The sequence below is a fragment of the Amblyraja radiata genome, chromosome 1, assembly GCF_010909765.2.
Source record: "Amblyraja radiata isolate CabotCenter1 chromosome 1, sAmbRad1.1.pri, whole genome shotgun sequence".
NCBI lineage: Eukaryota > Metazoa > Chordata > Chondrichthyes > Rajiformes > Rajidae > Amblyraja > Amblyraja radiata.
Window position 1 is genome coordinate 152,031,333 of NC_045956.1, and position 14,906 is coordinate 152,046,238.

Here is a 14,906-nt window from a genome sequence, read left to right on the forward strand (position 1 = left end):
AGTCGGCCCAGCAGTGGGATGGTCTATAAAGCCTGTGGATACGGAGCCGCAGGATGTGGTTCCTTCACAGGAAGGAGATGTTGATGGTTGTGTCTGTAAATGTCCCCCGTGCTGCCCTGCCCGTACCCCAGCAGCTGTTGCAGCCACAGGTCCGTTCACCTCCCGCGGTGCAGAAACAACTCCAAATGGAGGCGTGGGTTCGTATCCCACTTCTGACACCATATAATGAGTCGTACGCACATCAAGGTACAACACCTGTTTATTAAAGATCACTCACAGCATTCGGCTGCCTGGTGTTACAGTAAGATAGCAGCTACTCAGACTAGTTACTTAAGCAGATTTCTGATAATATAAACTGCATAGTAGGCAGAGCTTCTACTAACAAGCTCTACATTTGGTTAGTAAGAAGTAAACAATCTACACTGTGTGTGGATAAAACTGGGAACCAGTGTCATACTGCACGGAAATAGGCCCTTTGAATAACTGTGAGGGAGAGCTGTTCCTTCTTGTGGTTTCAAGCATTTGTATTTTCTGCCCAATGAGATAGGGGGAGAAGAGGCTATGACGAAGGTAAATATAGTCCTTGATTATGTTTGCTGATTTCCCGAGCCAGCGCGAAGTGCAGGTGAAGTTGATGGTGAGGAGACTTGTCCGTGTGATGGACTGGGCGACATCCACAGCTCTCTGTAATTTCTTGTGGTGTTTTGCAGAGGTGTTGCCAAATGAAGCTATGATGCATCACAATAGAATGTCATCCAAGTGAACTACAGACCAAAGGTTGTGAACTATTCATCAGCCTGTGGTTAAACATGGAATTTTATATTTAATAAACTTTTAATTTTTTAATATAATCAACCAGTTGTTGCTCCTTTAATCTTGTTTAAGAACCATCCTGGTCTTATATGTGGATACAGAATTATTTATGTTACTCTTGAAGCTACATTCTCCTTGTCGCTTGACCAACAGCTATCTCTCAACCAAGAATGCACAACCAGATTATCTGGATAATCATCTAAATGGTATTTGAGAAGTAATTTTGCTATTATTTTTCTTCACATTACTGCAGTAACAGTAGTCCAAAGGTTATCCATTAGCTATGAATCACTGTGCCTTGGTAATGTGAATGGCACTTTAAAAATGCTAGTACTTTAGTTCTTTCAGTTTTCTTTCCTGAACGCATCGAAGTTGTGAAAGCTCTGTTAGTGAATCCATATTCATGAAACCAGAGAATAAAAATCCAAGTTTGTCCTAGAACCAATTCAACCTAGTCTTCAATTCACACAGCATCCTGGTGAACCCCTTCTGCATCTCCTCTAAAGTCTCTGTGATGGCTATTTCAAACTTTTCCCATGTCCAGCTTTTCATTGCCATTACTACACAGACAGGTAGGAGTGAACTTACGCAGACGATAAGAAACGGATCCTCAAGTCGTCATTTCCAGGTTAATAGATTCTTTATTGAAGTAGTTGTACAAACAAATAGATGATTCATACCAGGTATTCCTTATTCTCATACAAGCTGTATCTTTCCATTCTCTCTCATCTGGTATGAAATGTGTACTCTCTCTCCCTTGACTGGTCTGGCCTGGTCAGTCCCTGTGACTAAGCTCGAAGAGCCGAAAGGCCTGTTTCCACATTGTATCTCTAAACTAAACTAAACCTAACCATGCTGGTATATGGTCGGGGAACATATATGATAAGTTTTAATCTGCAATTTGAGAAGGAGAAGGTAAAATCAGAAGTGTCAGTATTGCAGTTGAACAAAGGGGACTGTGGAGTCATGAGGGAGGAGCTGGATAAAGTTGGCTGGAAAGGAACCCTAGCAGGGATGACGGTAGTACAGCAATGGCAGGAATTTCTGGGAATAATCCCAAAGATGCAGGATCATTTCATTCCAAAGAGGAAAAAATATTCTAAGGGGAGTAAGTGGCGACCGTGGCTGACAAGGGAAGTCAAGGACAGTATAAAACTAAAAGAGAAAACGTATAACATATCAAAGATGAGCTGGAAGCAAGAGGATTTAGGTATGTTACAAAACCTACCTTCAGCGGCGCTGCAGTTCTGTCACTGGCCGTGTGCGTGACTTTGGCGCCTTTGAGAGGGGGGCGGGTTTAAAATGCCGTTTTCTCCAGCCTGTTGAAATCGATCTTTGTCATGCTGTTTAGTTGCTGAAGAAAAATCGCTCCGACATCCGTTTTATCAAGTTTTTTAAAAATAGTGCTGGATAATTTAATAGCAGGAGTAAAATAAAAATCGTATTCTAAAGCCGTCAACGCCGACAACGGGATGGATCTCACGTACGGGACAAAGCAAGGTACGCCGTTTATTTTTACATATAAACGTGCTTCTTAAGATGCCTTTAATCAAAATTTCACATTGCGAAAAGGTGATTTAGGCCCCATACGAACCGGCAGTGTTTTTCCTGCCGATATGGGGTTTAAATCCACCGCAAATGCAACATTCCAATCGATCGCGTTCCACAAAATCTCACTCGCAAGATGATTTAAATGGCCATTAATTTACTGGAATTAAACACTAAATTCTTTCCATTTGGCCTATAAATTCATGACAATGAGATTTAAAAATCATGTTATATTGTGAATTCTTGTGTGAATGTTATTTGGACACTTAGGCTATTTAAAAATGTTAACCTTTTCTTAAAAAATGGATAGATGTTTAGATCTAGTAATTGAATTTTGTAATTAGGTACAATTAGGTAACTAACTAATTATATGCTTTAATTTCAGGTCATCCAAGTAAGATTGTTTCATATTTGTTTCAGAATGCTTCAATAATAAATGAAAATTTCATTCAGTTCTCTTAATTTTTAAGAAAGTTATGGGCTTTTGACTGTCCTCGATCACAGCTTTTGAGTTAAATCAATGGAAAAGCAATAGGGAACAAGATGCTAATTTCCGAGTATGATAATGCCCATAACTTTTTTAATACTGAAGATATGAAAGTGAATTAGGTGTCAAATTAAACTTCTATTTATGCCTTAACTGATGGGATAAATTGCAGACTTGATTTTTAAAATCTCAAAATTTTGTAACATTGCTAGAGGATTGGGCAACTTTTAAAGATCAACAGAAGATAACTAAAAATACATTACATGGAGAAAAGATGAAGTACGAAGGTAAGCTAGTCAAGAATATAAGGGAGGATAGTAAAAGCTTCTTTCGGTATGTGAAGAGTATAAGCTTAGTTAAGACAAATGTTGGTCCCTTGAAGACAGAAACGAATTTATTATGGGGAACAAGGAAATGGCAGATGAGTTGAATAGGTACTTTTGTTCTGTCTTCACTAAGGAAGACACAAACAATCTCCCAGAAGTACTAGGGGACAGAGGATCTAGGGTGACGGAGGAACTGAATGAAACTCACATTAGGCAAAAAATGGTGTTGGATAGACTGGTGGGACTGAAGGCTCATATATCCTCAGGGCCTAATGGTCTGCATCCCAGGGTACTCAAGGAGGTGGCTCTAGAAATTGTGGAAGCATTGGTGATCATTTTCCAATGTTCTATCGTTTCAGGATCAGTTCCTGTGTATTTGAGAGGATCTAATGTTATCCCACTTTCTATGAAAGGAGAGAGAAAACAGAATTTTAGACATGTTAGCCTGACATCGGTGGTAGGGAAGATGCTGGAGTCAATTATTAAAGATATACTAGCAGTGTATTGAAGTAACGGGATAGCAGTAACAGGATCGGACCAAGTCAGCATGGATTTTTGAAGGGGAAATCTTGCTTGACTAATCTTCTGGAATTTTTTGACGATGTAGCAAGTAAAATGGATAAGGGAGAGCCAGTGGCTGTAGTGTATCAGGACTCAGAAAGCCTTTGATAATGTCCCACAAAGGAGATCAGTGGGCAAAATTAGAGCACATGGAATTGGGGGTAGGATATTGACATTGACAGAAAATTGGTTGTCAGACAGGAAACAAAGAGCAGGAATTAACAGGTCCCTTTCATAATGGCAGACAGAGACTAGTGAGGTGCCGCAAGGCTCGGTGCTGGGACCGCAGCCATTTATAATATATATTAATGATTTAGATGAAGGAATTAAAAGTAACATTAGCTAATTTGCAGATGACACAAAGCTGGGTGGCAGTGTGAACTGTGAAGAGGATGCTATGAGGATGCAGGGTGACTTGGATAGGTTGGGTGAGTGGGCAGATGCATGGCAGATGCAGTGTAATTTGCATAAATGTGAGGTTATCCACTTTGGTAGCAAGAACAAGAAGGCAGATTAGTATCTGAATGGTGTCAGATTATGAAAAGGGGAGGCCTGGGTGTCCTTGTCCGTCAGACAATGAAAGTAAGCATGCAGGTACAGCAGGCAGTGAAGAAAGCTAATGGCACGTTGGCCTTCATAATGAGATGTTTGAGTATAGGAGCAAAGAGGTCCTATGTTACCGATATTTGGGGGGTCCAGAACCAGGGGCCACAGTTTAAGAATAAGGGGTAGGCCATTTAGAACTGAGATGAGTAAAAACATTTTCACCCAGAGTGTTGTGAATTTGTGGAATTCTCTGCCTCAGAAGGCAGTGGAGGCCAATTCACTTCAAAAGAGAGTTAGATAGAGCTCCTAGGGGTAAAGGAATCAAGAGATATGGGAGAAGGCAGGGATGGGGTACTGATTGTGGATGAGCAGCAATGATCACAGTGAATGGCTTGAAGGGCCGAATGGCCTACTCCTGCACCTATTTACTTTATGTTTCTATGGGCATGTACATGCACCAACACAAACCGCTGCCCAACCACACTGTTCTCTGGTTCCAGACACACACACACTGAACAATGCTGATCCTCAGTTCCACACACACACCCGAACACACCTGCACACCCAGACATGCTATTCATTGGATCTGGCTGTACACCTAATCACAGCAAAATTCGGTTGTGCACACACCTAACGATGCCAGACCCCATCTCTGCCGTACAACTAACCGTGCCGTTCTCCACATTCTCAGCTGAATCACATTGTTTATTTTTGCCTCCATAACCCAACAAGGAGAAAAAGAAAACCTTCATCCCAGTAAATGTTCGGGTTGGATACAAATTCACTTCAATCATCAATAGGCCACATATAAATTGAATGTACCATTTTAATTCTGCTAGTCACCAAATGATTAAATAAATAAGTGGAAACTAAAAAAAAGGATTCTCAGGAAATAGGGTAAACAATTTCCATAATGCAAGGGATGCTTGCATGGAATGGAAGAAGGAAGCATTAGATCCCTCAGAGAGTTTTTTCAGCACTGAGACCCAAAATGGATTTTGTGTTCAACCCTAAATTTTAATGACTCATTTTCAGTCTGAAACTTTTCACATCAACATTGTCACTTTCTAATGAAAAATCACCTCTCACACCCTGTTCTTTAATCTAAAATCCACTTTCCACAAGTTAAACTTGACCACATAACTTCACATCATCTGCTAAAATATTGTTACTGGACAGATTCAAACCCACAAACTAAGCAAGAAGCAGAGGGGAAGAAAGGCCAGTACAAAATATTCATTGAACTCTGCAGTTCTTCTGAAACAATATGCACTGCATTTGAATGAAATGACACATAAGTCATTCTTTCTCTCTATTTAAATGTATATAGGAAGTTAAAGTCCAAGATGTTGCCTTGTGGCTTTGCAAACCTAAAATAGAAATGTTTATATCCGTGAGTCACTGAATTCAGATAAGCTTCGCCTGATGACTCTACCTTACAACAAGAAAGTGTAATGTTTAATAAATAGGAAATGGAATATAACTACATAGAATTAGATGGTGCTTTGAAGCAAATGTGTTACTTTGCAAGGTGGGAAACAAGGGTATGAATCACTCTATTTTTCTCTCTGGAGAATGTGCAAGAAAGCTGTTTTCCAATCTGCTCCAGCCTCCAGCAAGTGCAACATTTTGTCCTCTTCTTTGGGAAGAAGCTGCTGCTGATGCCCACGGCAGAGCAGCTGAGATCCATGTTTTATTGCCACAAGCCTGCATTCCTCATTTTTGTTGGGCAATTGGATCAGATTTAAATACTTATTTAAGCCACACGACTCACTACTCCAATACACTCAATCCAAATCACATTACTCCATAAAACTGGTGCGGTCAATTTGCAATTATACTTTCAGACAGCAATCATTCACACATAAGTTGGAATGAGGGTCATTTCATACAATTTTCAATTATCAGAAAACTTGACATACTTCCACCAGTAATTAATGTGTAAACATTGACTGCACAGCAACTTAGAGAACACATGTTAATTATTGAGTGGCTGTGGAGAATTGCATCACTGAGTGACAAATGTAAAAATATTCCGTCTAATTTTAGCTTTTGACAAGTTTTCTTCAAGTCTGTCACTAATCAAATCATTCAGATTACAACTGCATAAAACTTGTCACGAGTTTGACAAAACAGCATGTCATATAAAAGCCAAAAATAAAACACAAAATAAAAGGAAATGCTGGAAATACTCAGCAGATAAGGCAGCATGAATGGAAAAAAGAGTTAAAGCCCTGTCCCACTGTACGAGGTAATTCAAGAGCTCTCCTGAGTTTAAAAAAAAAAAAAAAACTCGTGGTAAGCATGTAGAATGTACGTAGCGGGTACGTCGGAGCTCGGGGACGTCTCTTAGCGGTAGCTAACGGCAGGTACTCGGGAAAAGCTGTAAGCTCGGGAAGACTCGTGAAGATTTTTCAACATGTTGAAAAATCTCCACGAGAACTCCGAGTACTTACAAGCGGCCATTACCGTAAACCTCCGAGTTCGAATCATGGCAAACTCGGGAGAACTCTTGAATGAACTCGTACAGTGGGACAGGGCTTTTAGAAACATAGACATAGAAAATAGGTGTAGGAGTAGGCCATTCGGCCCTTTGAGCCTGCACCGCCATTCAATATGATCATGGCTGATCATCCAACTCAGTATCCTATCCCTGCCTTCTCTCCATACCCCCTGATCCCTTTAGCCACAAGGGCCGCATCTAACTCCCTCTTAAATATAGCCAATGAACTGGCCTCAACTACCTTCTGTGGCAGAGAATTCCACAGATTCACCACTCTCTGTGTAAAAATTGATTTTCTCATCTCGGTCCTAAATGACTTCCCTCTTATCCTTAAACTGTGATCCCTAGTTCTGGACTTCCCCAACATTGGGAATAATCATCCTGCATCTAGCTTGTCCAACCCCTTAAGAATTTTGTAAGTTTCTATAAGATCCCCCCTCAATCTTTTGAATTCCAGCGTGTACAAGCCGAGTCTATCCAGTCTTTCTTCATATGAAAGTCCTGCCATCCCAGGAATCAGTCTGGTGAACCTTCTCTGTACTCCCTCTATGGCAAGAATGTCTTTCCTCAGATTAGGAGACCAAACATGTACGCAATACTCCAGGTGTGGTCTCACCAAGACCCTGTACAAATGCAGTAGAACCTCCCTGCTCTTATACTCAAATCCTTTTGCTATGAATGCTAACACACCATTTGCTTTCTTCACTGCCTGCTGCACCTGCATGCCTACTTTCAATGACTGGTATACCATGACACCCAGGTCTCGTTGCATCTCACCTTTTCCTAAACGCCCACCATTCAGATAATAGTCTACTTTATCTTTAACATTTCAGGTCACAGATCCTTTGAGATAACTGGGAGATGTAACTGAAAGTTAATTATAAGTTGCAGAAAAAGTGGTAAGAGAGATAGATAAGGCAAAGGAAACAGCAACAAATCCGAGGCATGGTTTCAACCCAAAACATCAACCTTTATTTTCCACACAAAGGATGGATAAGTGAACTCTAGCAGTTTGTTTGTAGGTCTAGCTTCCAGCAACTGCAGTCTTTTGTGTTTCAAAGTCAAAGTACATAACCGCAACAGAGTGAACGCAGGTTAAAAATCTAAACGGTGCGGTTAGTGGTTGAGTATGCTTCTTTGTCAGGATTACGTCTCATTAACAGCAACGTTTCGGGACATGACCTGTGGGCCAGGCTGCACGATTGGAGAGAGTAAATTACAGGTGACCGAACTACAGCAGAGAAGGGCCTGTTCTGAAACAACAGAAAGAACAATTATCACTAGTTTCATGGGTAATCATTGCCTCAAGGCCTTCATTTTCCCACATTGACATGTTTTTTCAACTTTCCAGAAATAGCTTAAAAGAGTTTTCAATGGATAAGAAAGAATTCCTAACTTTTGACATATTTGGAATTATCTTTGATGAAGTTTGTTTTATAGACAATGGACAATAGGTGCAGGAGTAGGTCATTCGGCCCTTCGAGCCATTCAATGTGATCATGGCTGATTATCAACAATCAGTACCCCGTTCCTGCCTTCTCACCATATCTCTTGATTCCTTTACCCCTAGGAGCTCTATCTAACTCTCCCTTGAAAGCCTCCAGAGAATTGGCCTTCACCGCCCTCTGGCAGAGAATTCCACAGATTCACAATTCTCTGTGTGAAAAAGTTTTTCCTCATCTCCGTTCTAAATGGCCTACCCCTTATTCTTAAACTGTGGCCCCTGGTTCTGGACTCCCCCAACATCGGGAACATGTTTCCTGCCTCTAGCGTGTCCAATCCCTTAATAATCTTATATGTTTCAGTAAGATACCCTCTCATCCTTCTAAATTCCAGAGTATACAAGCCCAACCGCTCCACCAACATATGACTGTCCCGCCGACCAAGGAATTAACCTCGTGAACCTACGCTGCACTCCCTCAATCGTACTCAACCAAAACTGCGCACAATACTCCAGGTGTGGTCTCACCAGGGCCCTGTACAACTGCAGAAGGATCTCTTTGATCCTATACTCAACTCCTCTTGTTAGGAAGGACAAGATGCCATTAGCTTTCTTCACTGCCTGCTGTACCTGCATGCTTACTTTCAGTGAGTGATGACACGGACCCCCAGATCTCGTTATACTTCCCCTTTTCCTAACTTGACACCATTCAGGTAGTAATCTGCCTTCCTGTTTTTGCCACCAAAGTGAATAACCTCACATTTATGCACATTAAACTGCATCTGCCCACTCATCCAACCTGTCTTAGTCACCCTGCATCCTCATAGCATCCTCCTCACAGTTCACATTGCCACCCAGCTTTGTGTCATCTGTAAATTTGCTAATATTAATTTGAATCCCTTCATCTAAATCATTAATGCATATTGTAAATAGCTGTGGTCCCAGCACCGAGCCTTCTGGTACCCCACTAGTCACTGCCTGCCATTCTGTAACGGACCCATTAATCCCTACTCTTTTTTTCCTGTCTGCCAACCAATTTTCTATCCATATCTGTACCCCCCTTCCCCCCCCCCCCAATACGATGTGCTTTTATTTTGCCCACTAATCTCCTATGTGGGACCTTATCAAATGTTTTCTGAAAGCCGTGGTACAGTACATCCACTGGCTCTCCCTTGTCCATTTTCCTAGTTACATCCTCAAAAAATTCCAGAAGATTAGTCAAGCATGATTTCCCCTTCAAAAATCTATGCTGACTCGGACCGATCCTGTCACTGCTATCCAAATGTGCCGCTATTTCATCTTTTATAATTGACTCCAGCATCTTCCCCACCACCAATGTCAGGCTAACTGGTCTATAACTGTTTTCTCTCTCCCGCCTTTCTTAAAAGTGGGATAACATTAGTTACCCTCCAATCCACAAGAACTGATCCTGAATCTATAGAACATTAGAAAATGGTCACCAATGCATTCACGATTTCTAGAGCCACTTTGTTAAGTACCCTGGGATGCAAACCATCAGGCCCTGGGAATCTATCAGCCTTCAGTCCCATCAGTCTACCCAACACTATTTCAGATTCAGATTCAGATTCAACTTTAATTGTCATTGTCCGTGTAAAGTACAGAGACAACGAAATGCATTTAGCATCTCCCTGGAAGAGCGACATAGCATATGATTTGAATAAATATTTACATTAGCATATATACAGACATAGTGTTTTTCCTGTGGGAGGAGTGTCCGGGGGGGGGGGGGGGTGATTGGCAGTCACCGAGGTACGTGGTTGAGTAGAGTGACAGCTGCCGGGAAGAAGCTGTTCCTGGACCTGCTGGTCCGGCAACGGAGAGACCTGTAGCGCCTCCCGGATGGTAGGAGGGTAAACAGTCCATGGTTGGGGTGAGTGCAGTCCTTGGCGATGCTGAGCGCCCTCCGCAGACAACGCTTGCTTTGGACAGACTCAATGGAGGGGAGCGAGGAACCGGTGATGCGTTGGGCAATTTTCACCACCCTCTGCAATGCCTTCCGGTCGGAGACAGAGCAGTTGCCATACCATACTGTGATACAGTTGGTAAGGATGCTCTCGATGGTGCAGCGGTAGAGGTTCACCAGGATCTGAGGAGACAGATGGACCTTCTTCAGTCTTTCCTGATGGACCTTTCCTGCTTAATGTGAATTTCCTTCAGTTCCTCCGTCACCCTAGGTTCTCTGGCCATGAGTACATCTGGTAGATTGTTTGTGTCCTCCTTAGTGAAGACGGATCCAAAGTACCTGTTCAACTCATCTGCCATTTCCTTGTTCCCCATAATAAATTCACCTGTTTCTGTCTTCAAGGGTCCAAATTTGGTCTTAACTAATTTTTTCCTCTTCACATACCTAAAGACGCATTTACTACCCTCCTTTATATTCTTGGCTAGCTGACCTTCGTATCTCATCTTTTCTCCCCGTATTGCCTTTTTAGTTATCTTCTGTTGCTCTTTAAAAGTTTCCCAATCCTCTGGCTTCCTGCTCATCTTTGCTATGTTATACTTATTCTCTTTTATTTTTATACTGTCCTTGACTTCCCTTGTCAGCCACAGTCGCCTATTACTCCCCTTGGAATCCTTCTTCCTCCTTGGAATGAACTGATCCTGCACCTTCTGTATTATTCCCAGAAATACCTGCCATTGGTGTTCCACTGTCATCCCTGCTAGGGTATCTTTCCAGTCAGCTTTGGCCAGCTCCTCCGTTATGGCTCCATAGTCCCCTTTGTTCAACTGTAATACTGACACCTTTGATTTTCCCTTCTCCCTCGTAAATTGTAGATTAAAACTTATCATATTTTTCTCCCAGAGAGTTGTGAATTTATGGAATTCCCTGCCACAGAGGACAGTGGAGGCCAAATCATTGGATGGATTTAAGAGAGTTAGATAGAGCTCTCGGGGCTAGTGGAGTCAAGGGATATGGGGAGAAGGCAGGCACGGGTTATTGATAGGGGACGATCAGCCATGATCATAATGAATGGCGGTGCTGGCTCGAAGGGCCGAATGGCCTCCTCCTGCACCTATTTTCTATGTTTCTATGTTTCTATATTATGGTCATTGCCTCCTAATGGCTCCTTTACCTCGAGTTCTCTTATCAAATCCGGTTCATTACACAATACTAAATCCAGAATTGCCTTCTCCCTGGTAGGCTCCAGTACAAGCTGCTCTAAGAATTCATCACGGAGGCACTCCATAAACTCCCTTTCTTGGGGTCCAGTACCAACCTGATTTTCCCAGTCTACTTGCATGTTGAAATTTCCCATAACAAACGTTGCATTACCTTTGCAACATGCCAATTTTAACTCTTGATTCAACTTGCACCTTATATCCAAGCTACTGGTTGGGGGGCTGTAGATAACTCCCATTAGGGTCTTTTTACCCTTACAATTCCTCAGTTCTCTCCATACTGACTACATCTCATGATTCTTTGTCACCCCTCGCAAGGGATTGAATTTCATTCCTCACCACCAGCTACCCCACCCTCTCTGCCCATCTGTCTGTCTTTTTGATAGGACGTATACCCTTGAATATTTATCAGTGGTATGAGGGTGATTGCACAGAGTTTTACTCAGTGGGGGAATGAAGAACCAGAGCATATTGGTTTAGGGTGAGAAGAAAATTTGATAGGAACCTGAGGCGCAACTTTTTCACACAGAGGATTATAAGCATATGGAATGAGATGCCAGAGCAGGTGATGCAGGCCGGTATTATAACAACATTTAAAAGTCATTTGGACAGCTACATGAATAGAAATTGTTTATAGGGTTATGAGCCAAATGCAGGCAGGTGGGACTAGTGTAGATGTGACATTTTGGTCAGCATGGTATGTTGGGCCGAATGGTCTGTTTCCATACTGTATAACTATGTCTCTATCTGTAAAGTTATTTTTGTTACTACAAAGGTCTATATTATATTGTTTATTAAACATGAGTATCATTGCACGTGTCATTAGAAGCAATTACTTGTCAATTTCATTGACCAGCAGCGGTGAAATTGACAAACCTTGTCCTCGGGAGATCATAGTGTGGGGAGGTTACATGAAAACAGTTTCTTTTTGTCATATCTTTTTTTTTGCCAAGGCAACTTTTCCTTTACTTGTCATTTTCCAAAGTAACTTTTGAGTGGCTTTCTAGTTTCCAATCAAAATTACGATTTAACCAATTTGGCACACATAATACAAATAATAGAAACATAGAAAATAGGTGCAGGAGTAGGCAATTTGGCCCTACGAGCCAGCACTGCCATTCAATATGATCATGGCTGATCATCCAAAATCAGTACCCTGTTCCTACTTTCTCACCATATCTCTTGATTACATTACCCCTAAGAGCTATATCTAACTCTCTTGAATACATCTAACGTTCCCTAATTCATCAATGATATAATATCCAGTGTGCAGTTTGTAAATACACAGTATGGCAGAACTCCCTGTAAGTGACATCTCTTTTTTCTCCGTTACTATCTTAAACAGTCTGGGCACAAAGTCTGTATCTCCTTTGTTTTGTATGTTTGCTTGCTTTTTATTTACAGTATTTCTTTGAAATAAAATACCACTATGCTGGTGATAATTTAGCAGCTCCTCGCTTTGGACGAGTTGCTCCATTTAAACCAATTGGATATTATATAACTTTAGGCTCTGATTTATTCCTCTCTCTACAGCTAAAAGCTTTTTGGCTCTTGGGACCCCAAACTCTGCAACAAAATAATAATCTTAACAGGCTATTAGGCACTGGACGAAAAGTACATTCCGTACCAAGAAGCAATAAGATAAACTCGAAGTATTTGCATACTTAAACATCTTTCTTGGTGACAGTGTTCCTTAATAATATAAATAAATAGGTATTTTGTAAAAATGAATAGCACATTACATGATAATCTTTTAAATAAAAGAATGTCATTACATAATAATAAAACTGGATGTGCGTCAACTCTTGCAAATAAATCAGATGAGACTATATTTAAGACATGTTCTTTCTTCAGGGAAGGGTGTGCAAACAATCAACAGGGGGCAAAGGAATGTATAGCAAATGGCACAAGCATGGCTAAACTGAATGAAAACGCACCCCCCCAGATTCAGGGACAGTTTCTTCCCAGCTGTTATCAGGGCACTGAATCATCCTACCAAAACCAAGAGAGAGTACAGAGGAGATTTACTAGAATGTTGCCTGTGTTTCAACAACTAAGTTACAGAGAAAAGTTGAATAAGTTAGGTCTTTATTCTCTGGAGCGCAGAAGGTTAAGGGGAGACTTGATAGAGGTCTTTAAAATGATGAGAGGGATAGACAGAGTTGATGTGGACAAGCTTTTCCCTTTGAGAATAGGGAAGATTCAAACAACAGGACATGACTTCAGAATTAAGGGACTGAAGTTTAGGGGTAACATGAGGGGGAACTTCTTTACTCAGAGAGTGGTAGCGGTGTGGAATGAGCTTCCAGTGGAAGTGGTGGAGGCAGGTTCGTTGGTATCATTTAAAAATAAATTGGATAGGCATATGGATGAGAAGGGAATGGAGGGTTATGGTATGAGTGCAGGCAGGTGGGACTAAGGGAAAATAATTGTTCGGCATGGACTTGTAGGGCCGAGATGGCCTGTTTCCGTGCTGTAATTGTTATATGGTTATATGGTTAAAACCAGAAGAGCAGTGCTGAACTACTATCTATCTCTTTGGTGACCCTTGGAGTTTCCTTAATCGGACTTTGCTGGCTTTACCTTGCATTAAACGTTGTTCCCTTATCATGTATCTATACACTGTAAATAGCTCGATTGTAATCATGTATTGTCCTTCTGCTGCAATAATGGATAGCACGCAACACAAGCTTTTCACTGCACCTCGGATGACATGACAATAAACTAAACTGTAAGTGAAAAGACTGAACTGAGCTGAACCCGAGGCCTCTTTAAAAGCAAAGCAGCTGTCATTATATGGTGTGAAAGATTTTCCTATTCAGACAGTAATTTTAAATACATTAAAAAAAACGAAGAGAGTGTGCATCTAGCTATGACCATGAGAGATTCAAGCCTTCCTACACACTAGTCCCAGACCTCCAGTCCAAAAGCCAACCCTTCACCACCACCCTTTGCTCCCTACCATGAACTATGTACCTAATTAGCTAGCTCTCCCTGGATCCCATGCAACCTAACATTCCAGAGCAGTCTAGCATACAGAATCTTATCACAGCCTTATTGAAGTCTATATGGACCACGTCCACAGCCCTGCCCACAATCTTCTTGGGTACTTCTTTGAAAAGCTCAATTAAATTTGTGAGACATGAATTCCCATGCACAATGTCATGCTGACGATTCCTAATCAACCCCTGTCTATCCATGCACATTATATCTTATCCCTCAAATTTATTTCCACGACTTTCCTTTCACAGAAGTTAGGATTACTGCACTATGGTGTTTTTATTTTTTCAGTTAAGAGATACAACGTGGAAACAGGCCATTCGGCCCACCGAGTCCACGCCGACCAGTGATCCCCGCATCAAACCTTATCCTACACATAGAAACATAGACATAGAAATTAGGTGCAGGAGTAGGCCATTCGGCCCTTCGAGCCTGCACCGCCATTCAATATGATCATGGCTGATCATCCAACTCAGTATCCCGTACCTGCCTTCTCTCCATACCCTCTGATCCCCTTAGCCACAAGGGCCACATCTAACA

At 41.6% G+C, this 14,906-nt stretch overlaps 1 long non-coding RNA gene across 1 annotated transcript; it reads right to left on the reverse strand.

Annotated features, from left to right (window-relative positions):
* Positions 1-332: 332 nt before the first annotated feature.
* On the reverse strand, positions 333-14,346 carry LOC116976199. The gene is made up of 3 exons (XR_004412904.1): positions 14,336-14,346; positions 9,388-9,392; positions 333-422 (listed from the first exon to the last, which is right to left on the reverse strand). It is a non-coding gene; the product is annotated as an uncharacterized LOC116976199 (long non-coding RNA).
* Between the last annotated feature and the right edge of the window lie 560 nt (positions 14,347-14,906).